We start from the raw sequence: 7442 nt of genomic DNA, 5'->3' as shown, positions 1-7442 counted from the left end.
CATGACCCCTGAGAGATTTTACGCCTGGGATGCGGATCTCAAAAAGGTTATGAGTCTCATGCTGAACAATATCCCTGATGATTGGGCTAGAAGGTTTGTAGCCTATGAACCTTTTACGCTCATCAAGAATCTGAGGGATATCTGTCGTGGAAGCATGGAGGACAGGGACCTGAACGTCCATGAGTTGATTGAATCAATGTCTGGTCTAAAGGTTAGTTCTCCCAACAGGTGTTATAGGATGGAGGTCCAAGAAACACATGTTCAGCTCCTTCGCACTAAACAGAGGGTAGGCGTCCCACTGAGATTCCATGTGGATCTTATGCGTTCATACTTTGATCGCCTAAGTCTACTAGGAACACCAATAAGCAAAAGGATGGAAGTCTCTATCTTGCTCAATTCACTACACAGTGGGTTTGGTCGCTTCAAGCAACTATACCTAAGTGAACCAAGAGAAGAAACAGTTGCAGAATTTGTTCACCTTGTCAGAAAGGCTGAAATAATACTGGACTGTGAAGCCAAAGATTTACTCAAGGCTAGAAGGAGACCGTTCAAGAAAGGTGGAAAGTCGAAGGGCAATGCTAAATCAAAGCAGGACAAGTCCACATCAAGCTGTCTTTATTGTGATGGAATAGGCCATTACAAAAGAGAATGTCCAAAGCTAAAGGAAGATCAGAAGAACGGAACAGTCGTTCCATCTTCAGGTATTTTCGTTATAGACTGTATACTTGCTAATTCAACTTCTTGGGTATTAGATACAGGTTGTGGCTCACACTTATGTTCCAATCCACAGGGACTAAGAAGAAGTAGAAATTTAAGCAAGGGTGAAGTCGACCTACGAGTGGGAAATGGAGCACGGATTGCTGCATTAGCTGTAGGAACTTACTTTTTGTCGTTGCCCTCCGGGCTAGTTTTGGAACTGGAAGAATGTTTCCATGTTCCAAGTCTTACTAAAAACATCATTTCAGTTTCTTGCTTAGATGCTAAGGGATTTTCCTTTTTAATAAAAGACAATAGTTGTTCGTTTTATTTTAAAGAGATGTTTTATGGATCTGCTAGATTAGTCAATGGACTTTATTTATTAGATCACGACAAACAAGTATATCACATAAATACCAAAAAGGCCAAAAAGAATGATTCAGATCTCACCTATCTGTGGCATTGTCGATTAGGCCATATAAACTTGAAACGCTTAGAAAGACTTCAAAATGAAGGAATTCTAGAACCATTTGACTTAGAGGATTATGGTAAATGCGAATCATGTTTACTTGGCAAAATGACAAAGCAACCTTTCTCTAAAGTTGGAGAAAGAGCAAATGAACTATTGGGTTTAATCCATACAGATGTATGTGGACCAATGAGTACAAATGCTAGAGGTGGTTTCAGCTACTTTATCACTTTCACTGATGACTTCAGTAGGTATGGTTATGTCTACCTAATGAAGCATAAGTCTGAATCCTTTGACAAATTCAAGGAATTTCAGAGTGAAGTAGAGAATCAATTAGGAAAGAAGATTAAGGCACTGCGGTCTGATAGAGGCGGTGAATATCTGAGCTATGAATTTGATGACCATCTGAAAGAATGTGGAATTCTATCAGAATTGACTCCTCCAGGAACACCACAATGGAACGGTGTGTCGGAACGGAGGAACAGAACCTTTCTAGACATGGTCAGGTCAATGATGGGTCAGGCCGAACTTCCATTAGAGTTTTGGGGACATGCACTAAATACATCTGCACTCACTATAAATAGAGCTCCGTCTAAAGCTGTCGAAAAGACTCCATACGAATTATGGTTTGGAAAGCCTCCAAATGTGTCTTTTCTTAAGATTTGGGGATGTGAAGTATACGTCAAACGATTAATTTCAGACAAACTTCATCCAAAATCTGACAAATGTATCCTTGTGGGCTATCCAAAGGAAACAAAGGGGTATTACTTCTACAATACATCTGAGAACAAGGTATTTGTTGCTCGAGATGGTGTCTTTTTGGAGAAAGATCACATTTCCAAAATGACAAGTGGGAGAAAAGTAGACCTCGAAGAAATTCGAGTCGAACAACAAACTCTAGAGAATGCTCAAGATGACATTCAGGATGAAACTCAGAGATCTTTAGAAGAATCTGGTGAGAATCATGGTCAATTAGAAATGTTACCCCGCGTAGATCGCAAAGATATAGATCTCAACCGGAAAGGTACTTAGGTATTTTGACGAACGAGAGCTATGACGTTCTATTACTTGAAAGTGATGAACCTGCGACTTACAAACAAGCTATGACGAGCCCTAGCTCCAAGCAGTGGCAAGAAGCCATGCAATCTGAATTAGACTCCATGTCTGAAAACCAAGTATGGGATTTGGTCGATTTGCCAGATGGCTACCAAGCCATTGGAAGCAAATGGGTTTTCAAACTGAAAAAGGACAAGGATGGGAAACTTGAAGTTTTCAAAGCTAGATTGGTTGCAAAAGGTTACAGGCAAGTCCACGGTGTGGATTACGATGAAACCTTTTCACCAGTTGCAATGCTAAAGTCTATTCGGATAATGTTAGCAATCGCTGCGTATTACGATTACGAAATATGGCAGATGGATGTCAAAACTGCTTTCTTAAACGGCGTTTTAACAGAAACTGTGTTTATGACACAGCCTGAAGGTTTTGAAGATCCAAAGAATGCTAAAAAGGTATGCAAGCTAAAGAAGTCAATCTACGGATTGAAGCAGGCATCCAGGAGCTGGAATATACGTTTTGATGAAGCAGTCAGTGACTTTGGTTTCATCAAGAACGCAGACGAATCTTGTGTATACAAGAAGGTCAGTGGGAGCAAAATTGCTTTCCTAGTATTATATGTCGACGACATATTACTTATCGGAAATGACATTCCTATGTTGAACTCTGTCAAGATTTGGCTTGGGAAATGTTTTTCGATAAAAGATATAGGAGAAGCACAGTACATATTGGGCATCAAGATTTACAAAGATAGATCTAAAAGGATGATTGGACTTAGTCAAAGCACTTATATCAATAAGGTGCTTGATAGGTTCAAGATGGCGGACTCCAAGCGAGGCTACCTACCCATGTCTCATGGAATGACTCTAAGCAAGACTCAGTGCCCAAAAACACTTGATGAGCGTAGACGAATGAATGGGATTCCATATGCATCATTGATTGGTTCAATAATGTATGCTATGATATGTACACTCCCGGATGTTGCGTATGCACTCAGTGCTACGAGCAGATACCAGTCAGACCCAGGAGAGGCGCATTGGACTGCTGCCAAGAACATTCTGAAGTACCTGAAAAGGCACAAAGATGACTTCCTGGTCTATGGTGGAGATGATGAATTAATTGTTAAAGGCTATACGGACGCAAGTTTCCAAACCGACAAAGATGATTTCAGATCACAAGTCTGGGTTTGTCTTCTGCCTCAACGGAGGAGCAGTAAGCTGGAAAAGTGCTAAGGAAAGCACCATTGCGGATTCTACAACTGAAGCGGAGTACATTGCTGCACATGAAGCAGCAAAGGAAGCTATATGGCTAAGGAATTTCATAGGTGAACTTGGTGTAGTCCCCTCCATTAAAGGACCAATAGCCCTGTATTGTGATAATAACGGAGCTATTGCACAGGCAAAGGAGCCTAGACACCACCAGAGAGTCAAGCATGTACTTCGTAGATTTCACCTTCTACGAGAGTTCGTTGAAAGAAAAGAAGTCGAGATAAGCAAAATTGGTACTGATGACAACATATCAGATCCATTAACTAAACCTCTGCCGCAGGCGAAGCACAACTCGCACACTGCAGCTATGGGAATCAAGCATATTGGAGAATGGCTTTGATGTCTCTGTTTAATGTTTTAAAGTTTTAGAGTTTAAATCTTTGTAAAACATTATTGGTTAATCATTCACAATAAATGAAAAGAATTCATTTTTCCATTTAATTTGTGGTTTATTAAATGATGAGTCCCTTCAATTTGACGATATATTCAAGATAGACTGTCAGGACCAGTCCTGTGACTAAGAAATGTCTATCAAGTGAACTTGAATGTCAAAGGTTGAAAATGGTCCCTAGTCGGAGTTTTCTATAAAATTGGACGCATAGAAAACGTTAGACGATTAGAATGCAAGATGACTAGTAGTTCTATTTCTTGAACTATGTGGACATGGCAATGTCATAATCATTTGCATAGATACTTACTTTGGGAAGACTAGTATCGGACAAGACCTATGAAACTTTACTGTAAGAGATGAAAATCTGTCATAAGTAAATTTCATTAAAATTATTAGACACTAAATCCTCAATACCTGAGTGATTTGAGATTACTTGTTTGAGAACTGGTTGCTTTGACGTTGACCAACCGTCGCACCGTAAAAGGAGGCTATAAAGGCAACGCTCAGGTAATCACCTATCAAACGAAGTCTAATCTCAAGATCACAAGATTGGGATTGTCCTCCCATAAATCGGGATGAGATGCTTAAAAGTTGTACAAGGCCACTCGGAGAGCTAGAAACTGTGAAATGCATGGCCGTGCTCGGATGAATCATAGGCTATGATTATCTGTCTATTTGATCAGTTGAACTCTGAAACCGAGAAACACCTCTGGACATAATAAGGATGACAACTCTTACCTTATGTTCAAGAGTAAGCATCGAGCGACAAAGGAATTAGGAAATGCACACTTTTCCCTAAGGACAAGTGGGAGACTGAAGGAAATAATGCCCTTGGTCCAAGGCATTCTATGTTAAGTCTAATAAATGCGGTTCAGTATTAATTAACAAGTTAATAATTCAGTGAGATCAAGTGAGCTGAATGCCTAGCTAGAGGCCGCTTCAGTTCAAGTGGAATTAATGATATTAATCCACAGCTTACTCTTGACTGAACCCGTAGGGTCACACAAATAGTACGTAAACGGATCAAGTATTTGATGGCATTAAATACTCCATCTATGGATATTCGGAATCGACGGATCTTGGTTTCAGTGGGAGCTGAGATCGTCACAGGCAAGAAATGAATACTCCGGAAACGATGATATTGCCGGAAACGGAAATATGGATCGTATCGGAAATATAAATATTATCCAAGTCGTAGATGTTGCCGGAAACGGAAACATGGTACGTATCGGAAAATATTATCGGAAATGGAAATATTGCCGGAATCGGAAATATTGCCGGAAACGGAAATATTGTCAGAAACGGAAATATTATCGGAATCGGAAAATAATTCCGGAAACGGAAATATTAAATATTTGTTCGAAACGGAAATTAATTCCGGAATCGGAAATATTAAATATTGTTCGTATCGGAAATGAATTCCGGAATCGGGAATTTAATCGGAAGCGTATCGTACGAATTAGCATCGGACGAGGCCCGCTAGACGAAGGCCCAGCACGAAGCCAGGCCATCGCCCAGCGAGCCGCACGCAACGCACGCCTCGACCAGGCCCAGCGCAAGGCCAGGCCCAGCCAAGGGCGCGCGCGCGCACGCAGCACCGCACATGGGCTGTGCGCTTGTCGTGGGCCGCAAGGCCTGCGCGGGTGCACGGCTTGTGCGATGCGTATGCCGGAAATCCTAATTCTATTGGGATTCGTGCGAAGATTAAAATCCTAATCTTATTAGAATTTCTTTGTTATTTAGAGTCCTAATAAAGTTCTAATTAACAAATCCACATCCTAGTAGGATTACAATTCCTTTTCCATACCTCTATAAATAAGGGCCTAGGGGTCATTATTTATACATAAGTTTTCAAGTATTCAAAACTAGGATTTTTAAGCAGAAAAATCAGCCATAACTCTTGCCCATTTTAGCCGAAAATAATAGTACCTTAAGGACGATTCTAGTTGGTCAATCTTAAGGCGGATCCGGACGTGCTGTGGACTATCTACGGAGGGACGACACTTGGAGTCCTAAAAGACTTGTTCTTGTTCGGTTCGGGCGCAGCTAGGGAAGGCACGCAACAAAGAGTATGCATCTAAATTATGCTATATGATTATGTGTAAATAATATGTATTCCTGGCTTAATGGTTGTTTCCGCATGATTTATGAATTGTCATATGTATCATAACCTAACAAGTGCCCCTTGCCGTGCCATTTTGAGGCACATTCACTTGAAATTCTTGCTTCTTTTCTCTCAAAGGTCGATTATCTTCTCTCCTTGGTCTTGTTCTTGCCTTGTCCATGTAAGTTTTTCATGTTTTTGCTTATGAAATAACTCTAGGATTGCATGTAGTTTTGATTTTTCTCGTACTTTGAAATGATGCTTGTATGCTTATCTTCTTGAATCTTGTAGAAAACTGTTTGATAGCCACTTGAACTTGAACTGTTGGAACTTGTACTTTTGAAATTTTTTTGAACTCGTATCTCTTTCGGCATGGATAGCCTAGGCGTTGATGTAGAACTTGTATACCTGCTTCGGCGTGGGTAGCTTAGGCGTTGGTGTAAGAATTTGAATACCTGCTTCGGCGTGGATAGCCTAGGCGTTGGTGTAGAACTTGTATCTTGAATTAGAGGTCCACTGGGGATTTTGTTTTGCATCGTTTGACCTTGTGTGGGCCAGTGTAGGGTAGCCCCCAGTTTAGAATTTTGACACTTCGTATGTTGCTTGATTTAGTATGCCTCGTTACACTCGAAGAAAGCTCGCTGAATCATCTGTGGTTTGAGCTGCTGAGGAAGATGCTTCGGATGATGAAGCGGCTGCAATAAATGCGCCAGGTGGGGGTATGGTTCCCCGTGATGCGCCTGCTTTCCCTGGTGCTGGTTGGACCCCTTCCGACCTGGTGTTTCGGCCGGATTGGCACTTGTCTCAGCGGCCTCGCGCCGGTATGGTGAGTCTTGTATTGTGTTTTGAATTTGTACTTTGTACTTGTATAGGTCTTGAGCTAACTCGTTCACCTGTAGGCCGACAGAAAGTCGTTCCGTACTTACTGGTCCTTGGTGGAGGTTCAGAGGGCCTTTAAAGCTCTCCGTGCTGATGCAAAGGCTATGGAGATTTGGTCGCTGATGGGCCTGGCCGATTTGTGGGAGGTTCCTCGAGGAGAACGGGGAATAAAAACCGTTTGTGGGCTTTGTTAGAGCTGTGGTGGGATACCACCAACACTCTCCACATGGCATCGGGGGAGATTACTATTACCCCCTTTGAGTTTTCTATGATTACAAGTCTTCCTTTTTTTGAGAGGAATGTGACCTTTGACTCTGAGCTGACGTGGCGCTCGGCCACTGCCAGGGACTTGCTCGGCCCTGTTGTTGATTTGTCAGAGGACGACTCTTACGCTTTTGTGACGGTGCTTGTGGATGCTATCTGTGGTGAGGGTGTGTCCGCGGAGCAGAGGGTTAGGCTCTACCTCCTTGTCTTGGTTAGCAGAGTGATTGCCCCGAGTAGGAACAGTCGGGTGCATATTAGCTTCTTATCCGCTCTGAGGGACTTGAGAGCTGTTCTGAGTTACAACTGGGGTGGCTTGGC

Source organism: Spinacia oleracea, chromosome 4 (genome assembly GCF_020520425.1).
Source record: "Spinacia oleracea cultivar Varoflay chromosome 4, BTI_SOV_V1, whole genome shotgun sequence".
Classification (NCBI taxonomy): domain Eukaryota; kingdom Viridiplantae; phylum Streptophyta; class Magnoliopsida; order Caryophyllales; family Amaranthaceae; genus Spinacia; species Spinacia oleracea.
The sequence above is the reverse complement of the archived record's forward strand: the minus strand, read 5'-3'. Positions refer to the sequence as shown.